Raw genomic sequence first — 20,027 nt, 5'->3', positions numbered from 1 at the left:
CTCAAGGGGCTTCATGCCTGTGGATGCTGTGCAGCATGGTACATTCGGGTGCATGCACGTGTTCCCTACCATAGAGTGTGTCGCTCTTCAGTCACAATCTCTGAGGACTGGAGCTAGCTGCAAGGGGACTGACTGCAAGGGCTTAGCAGGTATTTCGATGGTTAGGGTACCAGGCTTCTCTAGTACCCATGAGAGGGTCATAGGATTTTAACGGTGACCTGGTTTCATTCCTTCACCACCTGTCCTCCTCCACTTTGGGACCAAATTCTTTACCTGGTACATGTGAAATGGAGAATTCAAAGAATCACTAGGGGCTTCTGGGACCTGACAGGAAAACTTGGACCACTGAATCAACAACTCTACCTGAAGCATGAAGTGTAGACAAGACTACATGGGTGATGATCTCTCTGAAGTGATTTCGTATGGTCTGGATTTCAGCTGCAGAGTGTAGCCTCACGAACTAGGTTCAGGCTTGGCTCTTTGAGTGTTCTCTGCATACATACAGGACTTTTTAATTAGATAAACCAGCCTCAACTCAAGCTGACCGTGGATCCCAGCTCATAATTCCAACTAAGCCTATGGTGGCTTTAAATTTATAGTGCGTTTCAATTCACCGTTTTGGAGTATAAAGTTCTATGGACTTTATTTATTTATTTTTTTTTAATTTTTATTTATTTATGATAGTCACAGAGAAAGAGAGAGAGAGGCGGAGACATAGGCAGAGGGAGAAGCAGGCTCCATGCACCGGGAGCCCGATATGGGATTCGATCCCGGGTCTCCAGGATCGCGCCCTGGGCCAAAGGCAGGCGCTAAACCGTTGCGCCACCCAGGGATCCCTCTATGGACTTTAATACATGCACAGTCTTGCTACCACCACAAACAGAACATAGAACAATTCCAACACCTCAGTGAATTTCCTTATGCCACCTGGTAGGGTTTTTTTATGAGTAACTTTATTGAATTATAATCACATGCCATACAATCCACTTATTTATTGTGCAATTTAATGGTTTTTACTATATTCACAGAAAATGTGCAACTACCGACAATTTTAGAACATTTTCATCGACACAAAGAGAAACCCCTTACCCTTTAGCCATCCATCTATCGTTTTATCTTTGCCCAGTCCTAAGTAACCACTAGTCTACTTTATTTGCTTTTTCAAATATTTTATTTATTTATTTTGGGAGGGGGTGAGGAGCAGAGGGAGAGGGACAAGTTGACTCTGTGTTGAACATGGAACCCTACGCAGGGCTCAATTTCAAGACCCCAAAATCATGACCTAACCAACATCATGAATCAGATGCTTAATTGACTGAGCCACCCAGGCACCCCTCCACTAATCTACTTTCTTTTGCTATAGATTTGCCTGTTCTAGACATTTCATATAAATCAAATTATGTGATATGTGATCTTTTGTTACTGGCTTCTGTCTCTTAGCAAACCATTTTCAAGGCTTCTCCACACTATGGAATATATCACAACTTCATTCCTTTTTATGGCCAAATAACATTCTATTGCATCGAGATACCACATGTTATCAATTCATTCATTAGTTAATGGACATTTGGGTTATTCCCACCTTTTGGCTATTGTGAACAGTGCTACTATGAACACTTGTGTACAAGGTTTTGTTTGAACAACATGTTTTTGGTGCTTTTGGGTATGTAAGTAGGAGTGGATTTGTTGGGTCATGTACTTTTGTGTTTAATTTTTTGAGGAATCACCAAATTGATTTCCCACACTGGCTGAGCCATTTTATATGTGCACCGGGTTCTAATTTCTCTGCATCTTTACTAACCTTTGCTATTTTCTGTTTTTGCTTATAGCCATCATAGGGGATGTAAAGTTGCATGGTAGTTTTTTTTTTTTAATTATAATAGTCTTACAGTCCAGGTGAACATGTGGAGATTTTTGTCTCATTTTTTGCCTTCAATTGATAGAAACCTAGCAAAATGTAGGCTTTCAGAATGAGAGCTATAAAGGAAGGTTGGCAGAGAAAAAATGACTAAAAAGAAATTGTCTAATAAACAATATGAGGAAGAGCAAAATGTTATATGAAAATCATGGGTCCATGGGGTGTCTGGGTGGCTCAGTTGGTTGAGCATCCAACTCTTGGCTCAGCTTGGGTCATGATCTCATGGGTTGTGGGGTGAAGCCCCTCAGGGAGGTCTATGCTCAGCACAGAGTCTGCTTGAAGATCCTCTCCCTCTGCTCCTCCCCCCACTCACATGCACACACACTTGTGCTCTCCTTTTAAAATAAATAAAATATTAAAAAAAATCATGGGTTCAATATGCACTTTAGTCAATACATATTATTTGCTCCTACTATGTGTCAGGCTCTGCTAAGCACTAGGGGCTTAAAACTAGTTAAACAGGAACAGAGCCTTTAAAAATGTTTGTTGTATGGAGGGAGCGCTTAGAGGAGGGGAACTTCACAGTCTAGGTATCAGGATGGCTTTCTGGAGGTAGAAGAATGAAAAGTAAAGAAATTCTTATCAGAAAATAAGGCGCACTAGAAGTATTTGAGGGGGAAAAACCCATGCTGGGAGGTTTGGGAAATATCCTCTGGATGGCCTTCTTTTTTTTTGTTTTGTTTTTGGCCTTGAGGCTACAATCTTGATTAGAGTCTGATTTCTTTCATTTCCCAATCTGCAATGGGTGGGTATAATTCTTGAGGAAAATAAATCATAACTAAGACTTTTGTAAATATTGCTAGCTTTTGATTATTTGCACTAATTAAAGGGGAACATATAATTCAGGATGGCAACAATGTAAACAGGCCTTATATTGACTTTGGAATATGTTTTTTCGTTGATTCCCAGATGTTGCTGTGTCAGATGTTCTCAGAACACACATGACGCCCTAGGAAATGGAGTCTGAGGTCCTTTAGGATGATGCATTGGACTAAGCAGAAAAATTTTCTCTTGACAATGCTTGTGGTTCACACCTTTCCTGTGGTGAGAATTAATTGGGTTTTAGGTTTTCTGTCTCTTGATTTTTGCTAGAGAAGAAGAATTGTGAAATCTTTTGCTCTATATTAGAGTGGGAAAAATCCTCAGAGGTCACCCATGCTCCCATTCTTTCTTGGTATCATAAAACCTTATTGCCAAATTCAGGGGCGACAAAGAAATTATTTTGATATGACAAAATTCTTTTTTTAAATGTTTAAAAAGATTTTATTTACTCATGAGAGACACAGAGAGAGAGGCAGAGACACAGGCAGAGGGAGAAGCAGGCTCCATGCAGGAAGCCCGATGTGGGACTCTATCCCAGATCCTGGGACCATTCCCTGAGCCGAAGGCAGATGCTCAACCACTGAGCCACCCAGGTGCCACGACAAAATTCTTTTGATAAGACTTTGTGGCTTTTTAAACAAGCACAAATAACTTATTAAGTCATGTCCCAACTAGCACACTGGACATTGTTATAAAATATACACAAACCTACAACGGGCCAGATTTTAGATGACTTCTGAGGGGTCACCAATAGAGAATAGACCCTAATCCCAAATAAATATTACCAACTGGTCAAAGTAAGAAACAGATTCACATATGTACAATAAAACCTGAAAATCATTTGCATTACATATGTATAGAGAATTAGCAACATCTTTATTAAATTTTATAAGAAAGTTTTGGAAAATAAAAATCCTTGAGTATCTGATTTGAATGAATGATAAAAAGTAATTTGTTATTAGCACATCAGTTATGTATTTGTTTTCTATTGCTACATAGCAAATTATCCCAAAACTTAATGGCTTAAAGTAATAACAATAAAAATTTATTATTTTATGTAGTTTCTGGAAATGGATTAGCCAAGTGGTTCTGGCTCAGGGACTGTCACAAGACTGCAGTCAAGCTGTCAGCTGAGTCTACAGTCCTCTGAGGGCTTGCCTGGGGCTGGCGACCTGCTTCCAAGATCGCGCACCCACATGGCTGGAAAACTGGTGCCTTGGTCCCCTTTCTAGTGAAACTTACTATGAGACTGAGTATCCTCACCACATGACAACTAGCTTCTCCCAGAGAGCGAGGCAGAAACAGCAATGTCTTTCATGACCTGGCATAGTCCTACATCATCACTTATGCCATATTTTATTGACCACACCAAGAAACTCTGATGCAGTGTGGAAAGACTGCACAAGGGTGTGCATAGCAGGAGATGGGGATCACTCGGTGCCATCTTGGAGACTGACCATCACAAGTTATTAGCACGTAAATTGGAAATGAGTCATTCAAAAAGAGAATTGGATTAAATGCTTTTATATTCTGGCAATCAGCATCTGACTACTACTGTTATAAAAAAAAACTCCAAATGAGTGAACCCAAATTATGAATTTGAGCTCTTTCAGGATGAGAGTTTTATGATCATCAAGATGGATCGGGGTTATGGAAGATCATGTATAATAAGCCAGATTCTGCTCTTTGCCATTCTAAGCATAGAGCCTTTGGGTACTGGTACTCTACCCAGAGTCTCTGAAATATATAACAGGTCTTCAACAGTGATTCCATGCCAGCTCTTGGTGTCACCTCCACAAGGCTACTCAGCTGGCTTGGTTCTAGTGGTGGTTCAACCATTTCTCCCTATATTGAACGTGCTCTAATGTCACATGGCACACTCTCATGGGCAACCCTCAGATTACATGCATTTCTCAGAACACTAAGTGTTACCCCATTTTTTCTTTTTAATTCAAGAAACACATTAGTATACCAGTGAATGAGAGAGAGGGGTTATCCTAGGGGTAAACTCTCCACCCTGTTCTAATTTATACAAATAAGAGAAGCATGTGTATAAATAAGTAAGGCATTTTCAAACATTAGTGCATTAACTATTCGTAGTAACAAATCTCTTTCAATCTCTTCTTCACCCTGAGATTTGAGGGCCTGGGTAAGGACACTGGCTTGGTGAGTTCAAATCTGAAATGTGGGCCGGCCTGTTAGTACTTCCATATTTCTTGGTAGGCTTGCAAGCATACATCACTGATTGTAAGGTAAGCTGAGTAAGAGTATTTGTGTGACTGGCTCCTGTCCATTTAAACGGACTTGGCTGCCCTCAGTATTAAAAGCAGAGTTGTGGACATGCACTTGCCACTGCCTGAGCGTCTTCAGACTATCTCCTGTCTTCCCACGTCAACTCAATGGTTTTGTCTTTATGCCTCTAATTCTCCAACCCTGTTTTCTTTGTACCCTGGCTCTGGTATCCACCAGGTCTCGGGGGGTGGGGTGGGCAATGACTGGTGTAGACATGTTCGTTGAATTCACTCTCTGGATCTGAGCAACCTTGGCTGAGCTGTGCTGAAGCACTCTTCCCTTCTCACTAGCCCTTGGTATGAGTCTGTCCCTGTTTCCATATGGCTCCAGTGGCCACAAGTGGGGAGCACACACCTGTTATTCCACAGAAATGCATCAGTACTTCTGAGGGAGTATGAGTCAATGACTATTAGTTAGGATCATGATCATAATTATAATCAATCAAATGAATTTATTGTAATTCACTTCAAATTCCAACAAGTGTTCCTTAAGGCTTTTTTATTCCTTCCTTAATACATGAGAGTATTTACATGGTGAATTTTCTTTTCTCCCATTTAACACATGAGAAAACCAAAGTTGAGAGGAGGTGAGCCACACAGCTACTAAGTTACGGGGACAGGATTAGAATTTCAGCCTTCTGACATTTGGTCTAAGTGATTTTCATAATGTTATAAATGGTACTGAAAAATGTCAGAATAGAAAGTGTCATAGATTAAGATCAGTGGATTATTTGATGGGAGTGATTAATGAATCTTTTAAGAATGATATTTTAAGAAAAACTGGACTTCATTTTTTTAAAGAAAATGTGCAACGACTTTCACCATTATGATGTGAAAATTGTCTTCAAGCATTAGAAAATTAAATGTGACTTAATTAAGTTGGAGAGAAGGGCAGTGGCAAGGGGTGCCTGGCTGGCTCAGTCGGTACAGCATAAGACTCTTAACCTGAGGGTCATGAGTTCAAGTCCTATGTTGGGTGTGGAACCTACTTAAAACATATAAAACTAAAAGTTAGAAGGGCAGTGGCAAAAGTATCAGAATTATTGGGTATTTGGAAAGAAGTGCAGTTTAGTTCTTCATGTATATACTTCAGTATAGAAAGTGAAGAGCCAAACTGCTAAAAGTGTTCTTAATTTTCAAGTATTTATTGCAAACCTACTGGGGATGAGGCATTTACCTCAACATGGGAGAGTGTGAGGTCCATAGTTTGTGGACTATTATAACCTGAAATATCCTTTGAGGGTATTTCTAATATATTCTCTGTGAAACATTGTTCTATTTTGGGTGGGGCTGTTGTGGAGAACATGGTGTGCATGGTGGGCCACATGATGCTGTATTCCTTCCTAATGATGGAGCGACCTTCTCAAAAACCATAAGACTCAGAACCTACTGGGTTTCTACAGGAGGAAGTTTTAACAAACAGGTGAGATTCATTTCAGTTTGGTAATACTCATGGCTTAGGAATAATGTGTTATCAACAAAGGAGTGTGTAGAGATAGAAGAGAGAAGCGGGTTCAGGCTCTCTGGTCATCTTCTGCACGTCCAGTCAGTGGCCCAGAGAAGCTCCACAGAGAAGGCTGTGGCTTTGCTTCTGGAAGCCCCCCAGGTATGACTTAGCATGATACAGTCTGAGAAATCATCAAGGCCACCCAAAACACTGGCTGGTCAATTGATCTCATGAAATTACTCAGTATAACTAATGCTTTCATTGAACTTTTCAACTTTTTTTTGTTGTTGTTTTCTGGATTGGAGCAGTACGTGGGGAAGAAAACAGTTCTACCAAGAGTTTTCTCTAGGGGTTAAAAGCATAACCAGTGATTCTCAATGTGTGGTCCAGCATCATGACCGTTCCTGGGGAATGTGCTGGAAATGAAGATTTCAGGCCTCACCCAGAGCCACTGAATCAGAAACTCTGGGTGTGTGGCCTAGAAATCTGTATTTTAGTAAGCCTTCCAGTTGATTCTTAGGTTTGAGAGCTGTTGGGATGTTGGGAGATAGAAGTTAAGAGCATGAACTCTGGACTCTTTATTTCCTTTGCTGGAATCCTGGTACAACCACTTATTAGCTGTGTGACTGGGAAAATTGCTTGATCTCTTTGTGCTTTTCTAACTGTAAGTATCTGGAGAGAATTATAGTACCACCTTCAGAAAGTTGTTTTAAGGATTAAATTTGTGAATATACTTAGAGTAGTGCCTGGCACATAATAGCTGCTCAATAATGTTAGCCAGTATTATCTGAAGACATTCTGTCCTAGAAGAATGGGAGAATTTCTCTCTCTAACCCCTCTTTCCGTGAGAACCTGTGAAGTCCTCTCATGCAGCTTTCTCTGAGGAGTAGTTGGAGGCTGGAGTTCCTGGGATAGAGCAGAACACAGGACAGGTTCAAAGCCCTGTCTTCACAGCTTATGTACGTTGCCCTAGAGATAGCCCCGAATTATGAAAAAAAAAACAAAAAACAAAAAACAACAAAACCCTTTCCCTTTCAGCATTGGTAAGATCAGTTTTTGACCTGTGGGACAGAGAATGGATTCCTTGATTGTTTTTTTGGGAGAAACCCTAAGTATCTGAGGGAACACACATGTATTGCAAAATTCACCCAAAAAATCAGAAAGTAAAATCACCTAAAATTAACTTTAAATATTTTAAAAGAAATTCTAGCTTCGCCAGATTTTCTAAAACCATGCACTGGGTGGTGGTGGAGAGGAGGGCATCCAGAAAGAGCCAAATGGCTATTTGATGTTATAAACTCTCTCCAAAGACTGAGGATCACTGTTGCCACATTTAAGTGGGTTATTTTCGAAAGTTGCTACAGACACACTCATCAACGTGGCCTCGAGACCCACTTTTCCCGTTGCGATAGGTGGCATCGTGATTCCCCTTCTCCTGAGGTTTGAAACTTTGCCAAGATGAAGTGCAGCTTGACTGAATTAAGTTCTTGTCAATAAGATGAAAAACACCAGATCAATTGGGGTTTTTCTTTTGGCAGCCCCCACCGCCAAGCTGGCTCATCTATATGGCGGATCCACTCAATCATGCAAAAGTAGTTGCTGACATGACCAGAAAAAGTGATTTGTTTGGGAAAAATGGTTGGGATTGGAAAGAGCTGAGATTAAACACAGGAGCTCAGAGGTTTCGTGCTCTGCCAGAGCAGCCTAAGGGCTCTGGTGGCCTCTTTGTCTAATGTCGGTGGGGTCACTAAATAGGACCCCACAGGTCAAGCTGGGTCAAGGTCTTTGGACGAAAGCACACAGGTGGTCCATGACGTGCAAACGAGTGTCCTCGAGATCCTAGCATTTCTCTCATGGTCCAGACCCGACGGCCTGTTGAAGCCAAAGGGAGTGAATTCTAAACTTCTAGGTCCAAGAGCCAGAGTGAAGGAATAGCTCAGTATTCTGGTGATGTGTGCTACGAGGGCCGAGCGCTTTTCTTATCTCAGTCCATTTTTCTCCTAGCTCATCCCTCCTCTTCGAACTTCCCAGTGAATTAGGCTGTTGCTTTGACAACAGCTGGGAAGGGCGGTGGGGGATGGTGGAGTGGAAGTCTGGAAAGCACCACGTCACTCTGGCAGAAACGCTGATGAGACCCAGGAAAGAGCCAGAATGAGATGTTAGCTTGAGGATTGCAAACAGCAACGTGGGATGATTTACCCTGCGCTGGGGAGAGGCTTCTCTTACTCCCTCACCTGCCCCCGGGAAGCCTCTAGGCCCCTGAAAAGAATGGATTTCTCTCATGGGACAGGGCTGGTGTCTTGCCAAGAGAAAAGCGTACTGATAGCAACAGGTCGAAGCCTCGAGTCGCAGCAGAATTTATGATGGGAGTTTATCAGCCCGGGGGGAGACAGCGTGGGTAGGCCTGGGCCGCGCCTCTCCCCGCTGGAATGCTTTGCTTGATCCCTTTGCTACGTGAAAAATGAAGTGCGGTGGGCTGGTGGGGAGACCTCGTAAAGCTTGGATGATCACACAGGCTTAGGTACTGCGCCTGGCTCCAGAGCATAAGGAATACCCAGGCAACACCAGTTAGAGGGTGCGGACATAAATAATGGGCAACTCCCATAAAAAGGTCAAACATCTGATTCCACATACATGTTTTTTCTTCCAGAGCTGAATTGCCTAGAGTTGAATGAGTGTCAGATTTGCATCCACATCTCCCCTCAGCTCAGCTCTTCACTTCCAGATTTTTATCCCCAGGGTGGATTAAAAACAGAGCTCCTTCGCGGGAAGGCGATGGTTTCCATCCGGAACCCTGTCCTGGCTTGCCTTGTCTTTTCTCTGTCATCCTGAAGGGAGAAATATCTTGCATAGCCTCAAGGTCAGTGGTGAGCGCCTTGGGTTTGGCAACGAAACGAGACCCTTGGAAAGCTTGTGTCTTCACGCATACTTTGCTGATATTAATAAGGCTCCGGCATTCTCAGCCGGGGGTCAGGGGTCAGGGGTCAGGCGGCCATAAACCTGGCCCAGGGAATGTTGTGTTGGGCTGAATTACTTTCTCACTGACCTAATAAAAAGACTGAAGAAGTAAAAAATAAAAAAATAAAAAAAAAAGGAGAAGAACTATTTTCTCTTTTTCTCTTCTTTTGCTACAGAAGGAAAGGATTTTAGAAAAAAAAAAAAACTATTTGCTTTTGTGTTGGGTCTTGTTTTTGTGGCTCTTTAGGGCTAATCTTCTGCAAAAGCACCTGAGAATAAATAAATATGTCAACTGCAATAGCCTATTGGCCTAGTTTCCCCTCCACCCCTTTAGATTTCAGACTCAGCAGCTGGAACTTACCCCTTGCCCCCCAACTCCCCAGGGACACACCTAGAGCTTAACCCTGAGCTTTGAGTTTGATTTTATTACTGGTTGAGGCATGTTAAGGAGACCAAGGTTAGGAGCGGGCTGAGCTGGAATCAGTTTCCCTTGCTGCTCTCTGATCACATTCTGGCCCAGTCTTCAGTCCCAAGCTGGGCCCTGGTCTTAATGATCTGTTCTAGCCTTCCTCCTGTGTGTCCTCTATAACACTGGCCCTTCTAGCCATCACCTTCCCCATGGGGTCCACTGGTCCTTCCCTTGGTTTCCAGGCAACCATTTGTGAACTGGTTCTCTCCCTGACCTCTCTTGAGTCTTCACGACCTCCTTGGCAGGCTTTCCTCTATTCCTCCCCACCCCTGAAATGTAGACATTTCTTAGGGCTCTGTCATTTGTCATGTTCTCTTCTCCGGGTAATCTTATTTACACCTGTGATGTTGATTACCAGGTCTAGGCCAGTAGCTCCCAACCGTCGAGACTAAGCTCCAGACATGGTTCCAGGACTTTCTGGCCACATCTACTTGCCATGCCCTCTAGTAGCTGAAACTTAACACATTCCAATCTAAACTCATTGTCTTCCTCCTCAAGCAGAACTTGTTCTGGTCTTGCTTTTGGTGGATGGGTTACCATCCACCTAGTCCCTCGAGTAAAAAAATCTCAGAGCCATCCTTGACTTTTCTCTCCACATTCCCCATGTTCAAATAATCCCATGTTCTGATGTTTTCACTTCAGAAATGTTTCTTGAGTCTTGCCTCTCATTTCCTTTTTTTTTTTTTTTTTTTTTTGCCTCTCATTTCCAGTGTCCCTGTTCACTGCTATTATTTTGGTCCTTCACCTGTAAAAATATAATATTACAATTCTTGAACAAGCATCAGCTCAGCAGATATTAGTTGTAAGAGTGGACAACCTCTCTAGACCCAAACAGACTATTGTGAGGGTTGTAGGAGATGTTTTATGGAGAGCATATTTAGAACAACGATTGGCTTATAGTAGGAGCTCAGTAAACATGAGTTGTTAAATATTATACATAGGAGCTGTTTGGAAGCAGGGACTTTGGGCCCAGGCTGCCTTGTTTACACTCTAGTTCCATCGTATACATTTCTTGTGTACGTGATGTCTCTGTCTCCATTTTTTTCATCTACAAAATGCAGATGATTATAATACAGCTGTTGAGGATTAAATGATTTAATTTATGTAAAGCTTTCCAAACAGAGCCTAGCATATGATGAGTGCCCAGTATGTTCACCCTCACTGTTATGAGTTTCCTGTTTCCTCGGTTTCTTAGTCAACATGTTGGGCTTTGTTTGAGGAAATGTGCATTATGAGTTCTTTTGAATGGCACTCTAAAATTACATTGAGGAAAAATCATCACCTCATTTTCACCAAGTATCATCTCTGCTATGAACTTGATAAATATTGCATCACAGTCTTTTTGTAGCATTTTATAATAGTTCTTTAGGGTGACCAGCTGTCCTGGCTTGCCTGGGGCTGAGGGGCTTTCCAACATGGGGGACTTTTTCTGCTAGAACTAAGATAGTCCTGGGCAAATCAGGGCAGTTAGTCATCCTGTCCTTTATCTTGAGTATCTTGAGCTCTTCTTCTAAAGCTTGGCTTCTACACATAATTCCCCAGGCATGTTTCAGAGGCTGAAACAGAAGGCATAAGTCAAGGTGATAGGCTTTCATAGCACATTGGGAGCATGATCTGTGAGGCCTCACATGCCATCTTCTGTTCTTATCCCTCAAAATGCCCATGTTCTGGGAATTTCTGGCACAGATGAAGGCCTGTTTCTTACTAGGGAGAAGAATGGCTTCTGTTTCCTGGATTTGTGCTTACGCACTATAGCTCTCTTCAGCTGAGTCTCTGCACTGAAGAGCAAACTGAGGTCCTCTTCCTCATCCCCCAGGACTTCTCTCCAGATGGATGCAGGTGGCCACAGGGTCCTGGTGGCACCTGACAAGCTCTGCGCATAGCCATTGCATAGAAGACTATTTGTAGTGAAGTGGGTGGGGGTACTCCTCCCCATCAAATAACAAGCAGCCTTTCCCTGGTCCACTCCCGGGGCCTCTCCTCCCGTGTTTCTAAGTTGTGGTCTCTATCTTCCCCTATTGGCACCAGATGTATTTTCATAGAAATCAATTCACATCATTTCCTGGCCCTCCTACAGCACCAGTGTCAAACCCCTCTCCAGACCCTTCTTCTGATACTCCTTGGGTGACTTCTGCTTTCATAATCCAGAGGTCACCACCATTCCTCAAAGACCACCAGACCTTTTGGATTAGTCTGCTCAGGCTGCTGGAGCAAAATACCATAGACTGGGTGGTTTAAGCAACACTTATTTCTCATACTTCTGGAGGCCGGAAGTCTGAAATCAAGGTGCCAGCCTGCTTGGTTTCTGGCGAGGGTTCTCTTTCTGGCCCATGACAGCTGCCTTCTCTAGCTGCATCTTCACGTGGTAGAGAGATGAACCCTGGTGTCTCTTCCTTTCTTAACAGGGCACTAAGCCCATCATGAGGGCTCCACCTGCATCCAGACCTCATCTGACCCTAATTGTCTCCTGGAGGTTCTGCCTCCAAATACTATCAAATGGAAGATAGGGCTTCACTTTTTAAAAAAATATTTATTTGGGAGAGAGAGAGAGAGAGAGAGAGGGAGAGAATGTGTGCACACACAAGGTGGGGGATGCAGAGGGAGAGGGAATAGCCTACATGGGACTCGATCCCAGGACCCCAGGATCATGACCTAAGCTGAAGACAGACAATGGAGCCACCCAGGTGCCCAGAAGATAGGACTTCAACATATGAATTTGGTGGGGGGAACACAATTCAGTGCATAACACCTGTTGATTAACTCAGGCTTCCATGCATGCCATTTGCTCTGTCTTGCATACCCTTTCCCTTTGCCAGACCAATCCCTATTCATTTCTTAAAACCCATATAAAAGCTTATGTCCTCTGTGAAGCCTTGCTTGGCTCTCCTCTGGGCTCCTTGTAGCATTTCGTCCAGCTCTCCGTTAGAGAAGTTGCCACTTTGTATGAGAGCACATTTACATGTCCATCTTTCCCTGGAGTCTTTGAGTATTTTGAGGGACTGGGCTTGTGCAGTATTCTTCTCAAGGCCCTGTCTGGCACAGGTATGGTTCAGGCATTGAATGACAGGATGAAAGGGGCAACAAAGCTGCAGCCTGGACAGCAACAGTTAACCTTGACTGGGAGCACTTCCTGTGTGCATTATAGGCCCCATTTCAGTCCTTGAAGGAAGGCGGAGGTACTATCCCCATTTTTTCTCTTTTTTTTAGATTTTATTTTTTAAGATTTTATTTGAGAGAAAGAGTAAGAATGACAGGGAAGGAGCAAAGGGAGAGGGAGAGAAAGAGAGGGAGAATCAGGCTCCCCACTGAGTGGGGAGCCCAAGCAGAGCCCTATCCCAGGCCCCCTGTGATCATGACCTGAGCCAAAGTCAGTCCTTAACCGACCGAGCCACCCAGGTGCCCCACCCTTCATGTATTAAGAATTGATGTTCTCTCTCTCTCTCTCTCTCAAATAATAAATAAAATCTTTAAAAAAAAAGAAAAGAGGGGGGTTGCCTGAGTGGCTCAGTCTGTTAAGTGTTTGCCTTTGGCTCAGGTCACGATCTCAGGGTCCTGGGAGCCAACCTGGCAATGGGCTCTCTGCTCAGCGGGAGTCTGCTTCTCCCTCTCCCTTTGCCCCCTCCTTGTTTCTGCTCTCTCTCTCTCTCAAATGAATAATAAAATCTTTAAAAATAATTTAAAAAAAGAATGGATGTGCTAACCAGATTTCAGTGTAACTCCTAAGGCAACCTCTGAAAAACAGTTATATGCCATTTCCTTAACCTGATGTCATTTTTAATTTGTATCTGGAAGTTATAAGACTGGTTTTCTTTTAAACTATCCTTAGAGAGGATGCTTCGTAGAGCCACATTGACCTTGCCCTTGCTGGTATGAATCAGGCTTATGTGCCATTTGAGGCTGTGCCTCTCATTTGTTTTCCAGGCAATTTCCATGTTAGCTTGAGCTGGTGCCCCTGGTCTGTGCCACACACCCGTTTTGGTGTATAATTTGAAGAGCAAAAATCACTCAGTGAAAAAAAATTAAGTCAATACACAAGCTAAGGCTCCGAGAACATTTCAGTTAGGGGGACAGGCTTGGTTACTGCTTGATTGTTCTGGCCACCTATACAGGATAATAAAAATGACTGTAATTTCTTGACCACCTTTTGTGTTTCAACATCCACACTGCCTTAATCCCCATGATCGTCCTATAAAGTAAGTGGACTTTCTTCATTTTACAGAGGAAGAAGTCTTGTATCAGAAAGTCGCAGGACTTGCCCAAGGTCTCCCTGGACAGAACAGAGGCCTTGGGAACTGGACCAAGGTTAGTCTTACATCAAACCCCTACCGTCTTCACCTGTGTGTTACAGAGTTGGATGGTGCTGATAGCATAGTGTCTGCAGGCACCCAACATCCCAATCTAGTGTGTGACATCACCAGCCTGTGTTCCCTGAGTGTGACCTCGTGCCCATTGCTGGCCTCAGAATCTCCAGCTGGCATTCTGCATCGCCAGTTACCTGGGCAGCCTATGCTGGAAGCAATGCTTGCTCATTGTTCTGTAGGGTTGGAGGTTCCTCTGGACATTTCCCCAGGCAGAGGGCAGGTGGGGCCAGGGTAAGGATATAGTGGGTGACAGCTGGCGTAGTAGCTTGATAGCAGGGACTCGGGCTGACTTGCTTAGTGAGATGTGTTTAAATCTGTCCCTGACCTTTTCCCAGGCATTCTGTCTCCATCTTGTCTCTGCTTCTGGTGTGAAGGTTCTGGACAAATTTAATGATGAATAATGACGAAAACTCAAGAAATGTCCCCATGAGGTAGGATTTTTTATCTCGAAAATAGGGAGTCCGTGGGCAAGTGGAAACTCCAGGCAGCTCCCAAATAAAGACCTGGGTGGCCGTCCTCATTCTTTCCCACACGGAGAAAATTTTGATGGAAACTGTAATTCTGCAGAGCTGGAACGACTTGAAAATAGTTCTCCAGGCTATAGAGTCTACACCACGAAAACCAATCTGATCTCTTGAGCCAAAGATCAAACGTTTTGCCAAGATGTGGTTTTCCAATGGTCATTTCAGCTTCCAGGTGGGGAAGCAATTGTTTATAAGTTTTAATACACAGAAGCTAAGTCTCTGTTGCCACGAGGAGGGAGTTGGTTAAAGCAACTAACTGAACAATTTGGTCTACACACCTGGAGATTTACTGACCGGTGTCTAGACATCACTGCGTTTATCCCGGTTTCAATTTTGTGGTTTACCAGTGTCCAGAAGTTTGGTTTGATTCAGAACTTCTGCTTTTGGAATCTGGCCTTGAATGAGTGCTTCCTTGTATTTTATTTTATTTTATTTTTTTGGTTCTCCACAGCTGGAATCAGACACTAGATAGTGTGAAGTGAAGTGCTGAAGCCATCCACTGTGGGCTTCCAGGATGGCTCCCTGGCTGTGGGAGGACAGGGGCCCCGTGAGGCTCACATGGACTCCGTTCTTTTGACATAACATGGGCTGGAGAGACTCCAGCTCTGGTATTTTATATTTTTCCATGCTAGTGGTTCAGCCAGCACATGGGAAATGGGATTTGGGTGGGGCCTCCAGGCAACAAATCCAAACTGAAGTGAGAATGAGTCCTCTAAGGCCAACTGTGAAAATGTACATGGGCACGCAGCCCAAATGTCTGAAGGACAGTGGGAAGGGTTGAAGTGGGATCAAGAACACTTTTAGTGACACATTGAAAACACCACTTATCCAACCTGGCAGTTCTTTATGTGCACTGAGGTTGGGTTATGGGAAGGGCCGCTGAACATTGTCTCAGATCAGTAAAAAATGGCGGAGGCACAGCATGAGGAACCTATTTTGAAGATGTTTTAGATTTTTTTTTTTTTTTTTTTTTTATTTATGATAGTCACAGAGAGAGACAGAGAGGCAGAGACACAGGCAGAGGGAGAAGCAGGCTCCATGCACCGGGAGCCCGATGTGGGATTCGATTTTTAATTTTTATTTATTTATGATAGTCACAGAGAGAGACAGAGAGGCAGAGACACAGGCAGAGGGAGAAGCAGGCTCCATGCACCGGGAGCCCGATGTGGGATTCGATCCCGGGTCTCCAGGATCGCGCCCTGGGCCAAAGGCAGACGCCAAACCGCTGCGCCACCCAGGGATCCCCTGTTTTAGATTTTTTTGCTTGATTGATAGATACATTCCTTAAAAGAGAAAGAAAGAAAGAAAGAAAGAAAGAAAGAAAGAAAGAAAGAAAGAAAGAAAAGAAAAGAAAAGAAAGAATAACCTTCTTATGAGGCAAAGTAGTTAGCTTTGAGTGGGATCCTGGGATGTATCAATCATCGATTACTTTCCTCCTCTAATTGCTCCTGCACTCCCAGGAGGTAGGCCTCTCAAGCCCAAGGGGATGCCAGGGACAGCGGCTGCTGGGCTTCTCAACTTGGTCCTAACACTGGACTCCCTTGGGGATATTATAGAAATACGGATGCCTGGGCAGCATTCCAGGCAAATTAAATCAGAATGCCTGCCCCCCTCACCACCCATCCACATGTTTTAACACCCTTTCTAGGCATTCTGCTGTGCAGTCAGGGTTGAGAAGCACCAAACTAGTCGAATCTGACATGAAGAAATTAGGTGTCCAGACCAGACTCTCATTTAGCCCCCTTGTGCCACATTAGATCGCTTCTTTTTTTTTTTTTTTTTGTACTTTTGCCATAAATTAAAAGCACACTTCAAAATGTAGGTTTACCAAGTACCTTTAAGAAATGGATTTCCTTTTAAGGCAACCAGTGATTTAATCACCACTGCACCAATGCTTTTCTTCAGGAGCCTCTGACTGGTGTGAGTTTATTGTCTGGGGTCAGCTGAGCTGAACGTGGGCTCCTTTGTGGCTTCTCTATTGCTGGCCTGACAGGCTGGCCGTCTGTTTCTCCTCCAGGAACCTTGCACACTCCTTTGATTCACCTTGTTTTGGGGAAACACTCTCTGTGAACCTCTAGCTGGTGATACATATATCTCCCAGAGAAATGTTTCACAGAACTTGCTTCATCTGGGGACCATGTGTCCAGGAGAGCTATGGTGTTTTGGCTGAGGGCACATCCACACACCTGTGCCAGCATTAACCTACAGACATCTGGTTACCAACTGAATGACAGCCAGCCATGTAAACTTACTGTTTTATGTTCAGCCCACTGTATTGGCCCCAGTGCAACTAAAACTCTTAGCTAGACTTACCACTTAAGCACTTATAAACAAGATTTCAAGATGTTCTATGAAAAAAATTGGTATTTCTTCTTGTGTTAAAAGAATGGACAAATCAGGGCATCTCTGTGGCTCAGTCTGTTGAGTGTCTGACTCTTGATTTAGGCTCCGGTCATGATCTTAGTGTTGTGAGATGGAACCCCATGTTGGACTCCACGCTCAGTGTGGAGTCTGCTCGAGATTCACTCTCTCCCTCCTCCTCTGCCCTTCCCCCTGCTTGCACCTTCTCTCTCTCTAAAGAAATAAAATCTTTTTTAAAAAAGGAAAAATCTATGATGTAATTTTTAAGGTATTTAAAGAAATCACCTCATCTAGACTAATGGTCTTTAGGTTGGGCCATATTAGACTCTTCTGGGAGATTAAAAAAAAAAACCTCTCACCTGGACCCCACCTAAGAGATTCTGATACAGTTGGTCTGGGGTGGGACAAGAGTGCAAACACTTCTGAATCTCCTCACTGACTCAAGTGTGAAGCCTGGGTTGATCCTAAAACAAGGCTTTGAGCTCTGGGTTTTTCACTGTGACCTCAGTGCTATAGCCATTTCATTCATTTTATTTATTCAATAAATTTATGTTTAAGAGGAAAAATATTTTTGAAATACTTCCCTTAGTATCTTTTCCTCCAATTGTCTGTAGTTTTTTTCTTCACCTTTGCAACCTCATTATGGCTAGAGCAGAGATTTATCACCCGTGGGAAGGAGAAGGTGGGTCCTGCCAAGAAAGGTGATTTGCAACCCTAGATGCCCTTTAGAACCACTTGGGAAGCTTTAAAAAATTGCCAGTGTCTGGGATCCACTCCAGACTAATTAAATCAGGACTGGGGGGATGGGCCCAGGGCTTAGTATAAAAGTGTTCAAGCATGAGGCTTTTCTGTTATGTAGCCAAGGTGCAGAACGATGGTTCTAGTAAGAAATAGATAACTTAGCAACTTGCAATGAGAGTCTTATTTATTAAAATCTTGCATAGTGTAACCCTAACGTTTGAGGTTAGGGGAAATCATCTAGGTACTTGTAACTGGAAAAGATGGAGGTTAGTTATATTATTGACATGATTTTATGTTTTAATCTTATATTTATTGAACAACTACTATATGCAAGGAAAGACCTCCTGGGAACTTTCTGTTTGATTATTCTGGGTCAGAAAGGAGACCAGGGTGGATATATGGGTCTGGGTCCCATCAGGAAAGAGATGGCACCCCGCACTGGATATCTGAGTAGGATTTAATAACTGGGGACTGTTGGGATACCTGGGTGGCTCAGCGGTTTAGTACCTACCTTCAGCCCAGGGCATGATCCTGGAGTCCTGGGATTGAGTCCTGCATCGGGCTCCCTGCATGGAGCCTGCTTCTCCCTCTGCCTGTGTCTCTGCCTCTCTCTCTCTGTGTCTCTCATGAATAAATAAATTAAATCTTAAAAAAAAAAACCAGGGACTATTTATCATGATACAGGTAGGATTTAGGGAACCTGACAAGGAAAGGTCCAGCTCGTAGGACTGGCTAGTAACAGGGGGAGCCATGGGCATCCCCAGGCTGGAGGGGCCAGGCCGGCTAGCGGTGTCGGGAGGGCATGTGACAGAAGCCGTGAGCAACTTGAGAAGGACATGGCTTCACACGGGGACCCTTCCTGTGTAAGAAAATTCCAGTTGAGTTCCTGTCTCATGCAGCCAAGAGTACTAAGTCATTCACACCTGAGCCTGGGGTTGAGGAGGTACAGTGACAGGGTCTACATCTCGAAACTGGGTACACAAAAAGGAGGTGGCGGGTAGGCCCTACGTCCGGCGTGGAAAGCTGGTATTCCAGTAGTTCCAGAACCACTGGCTCGTCTCATGGGACACTGACTCCCCAGCTCACCAGGGCTGGAGCTTCTAGCAGCAGCACAGAAAATGTCAGCACATCGTTCATTCATCTACACATTTACTCATTCCTTGGAAATGGAGAAATAGTTAATGGCTACCAACTGCTAGGCCCTGTTCTAGGATATCGGAGCGTGGCTTCTTGCGACAGGAGCTAGAGCAGCAATGGAGAAGCCCCAAAGGAGCCCATGTTTGACTCAGGTGGCCCCAAACAGTAGACCTTCACACCCGTCAGAGGGTCATGGATGTGGTGGTGATTAGATCACCACTTCCTCTAAAATAAAATCCATTTCTTAAAGATGCTTTGTAAACTTAGAGTTTGCTTTATGCTTTTAATTCATGGTAACACCACAACAAGGGAAAGCAACTTGGTGTGGAGTGGCAGTGCTGAAGAGGAAGTCGGCTTTGACACGACTGGCCATGTAGCACTCCACTGTAGCTCTGGAAATTTCTGCTGTCGTTTTCCTAGGTGTCAGGATGTGACTTGGGCACTGGCGGTGGGGTGGACGGGTGAGAGATGCTGCTAGAGAAATTCAGGAAAGGAGGCCCTTCCTTGTGGCTAGAGATGGTTTCCAGAAGAAGGGAGTGATTTGAATTCATTCACAAACACATTTGTTGGAGGACTACAGGGCTAGGTGGCAGGGACCCCCGGATCACGATAGAACCTTTGCCCTCAAGGAGCCCGTGGCTTCATGGCGATTCAAGTGAGCACGACATTGTTTATCTGGAGTTTTGTGGGGTTGTCTGAGAAATCTCTTGAAAATGGCTCAGTCATCTTCAAAAGAAGGATTTGACCACTTGCCCCACACTAGCCTGCATATTTGTGACTTGCGTGCTGTGTGCACACATGTGCTCGCCTGTACACACGACCCTCATCTAGAAAGACTTCTCTACTGGGATGAGGTGGGGGGGGGAAGGAGGGAGCACCAGTAGTTTTTTTTCTTAAAGTCTTTCTGGTGCAAACGTAAGCAGGATCCCAACTCAGCACAGGCTGCAACGGTAAGAAAAATCAGATCTACACGATCTGCTCTCTTTGGACTCAAAACA

At 43.9% G+C, this 20,027-nt stretch overlaps 1 long non-coding RNA gene across 31 annotated transcripts in view; it reads left to right on the top strand.

Moving 5' to 3' along the window:
* The window catches only part of LOC140626990 (uncharacterized), a 70,468-nt gene that overhangs the window by 40,230 nt on the left and 10,211 nt on the right, over positions 1–20,027 (top strand). For 26 of the 31 annotated variants that reach the window (XR_012025959.1, XR_012025963.1, XR_012025965.1 and 23 more), the window contains 4 exons: positions 2,828–2,962; positions 9,129–9,338; positions 14,125–14,207; positions 14,602–14,697. This is a non-coding gene — a long non-coding RNA (uncharacterized lncRNA). Of the gene's footprint in view, positions 1–2,827; positions 2,963–9,128; positions 9,339–14,124; positions 14,208–14,601; positions 14,698–15,241; positions 15,407–20,027 lie in introns of those variants that run through there. The other 5 variants (XR_012025967.1, XR_012025942.1, XR_012025953.1 and 2 more) reach the window with 5 other exon arrangements.

This window comes from Canis lupus, chromosome 38 (genome assembly GCF_048164855.1).
Source record: "Canis lupus baileyi chromosome 38, mCanLup2.hap1, whole genome shotgun sequence".
Taxonomy (NCBI): Eukaryota; Metazoa; Chordata; class Mammalia; order Carnivora; family Canidae; genus Canis; species Canis lupus.
The sequence above is the reverse complement of the archived record's forward strand: the minus strand, read 5'-3'. Positions and strand labels throughout refer to the sequence as shown.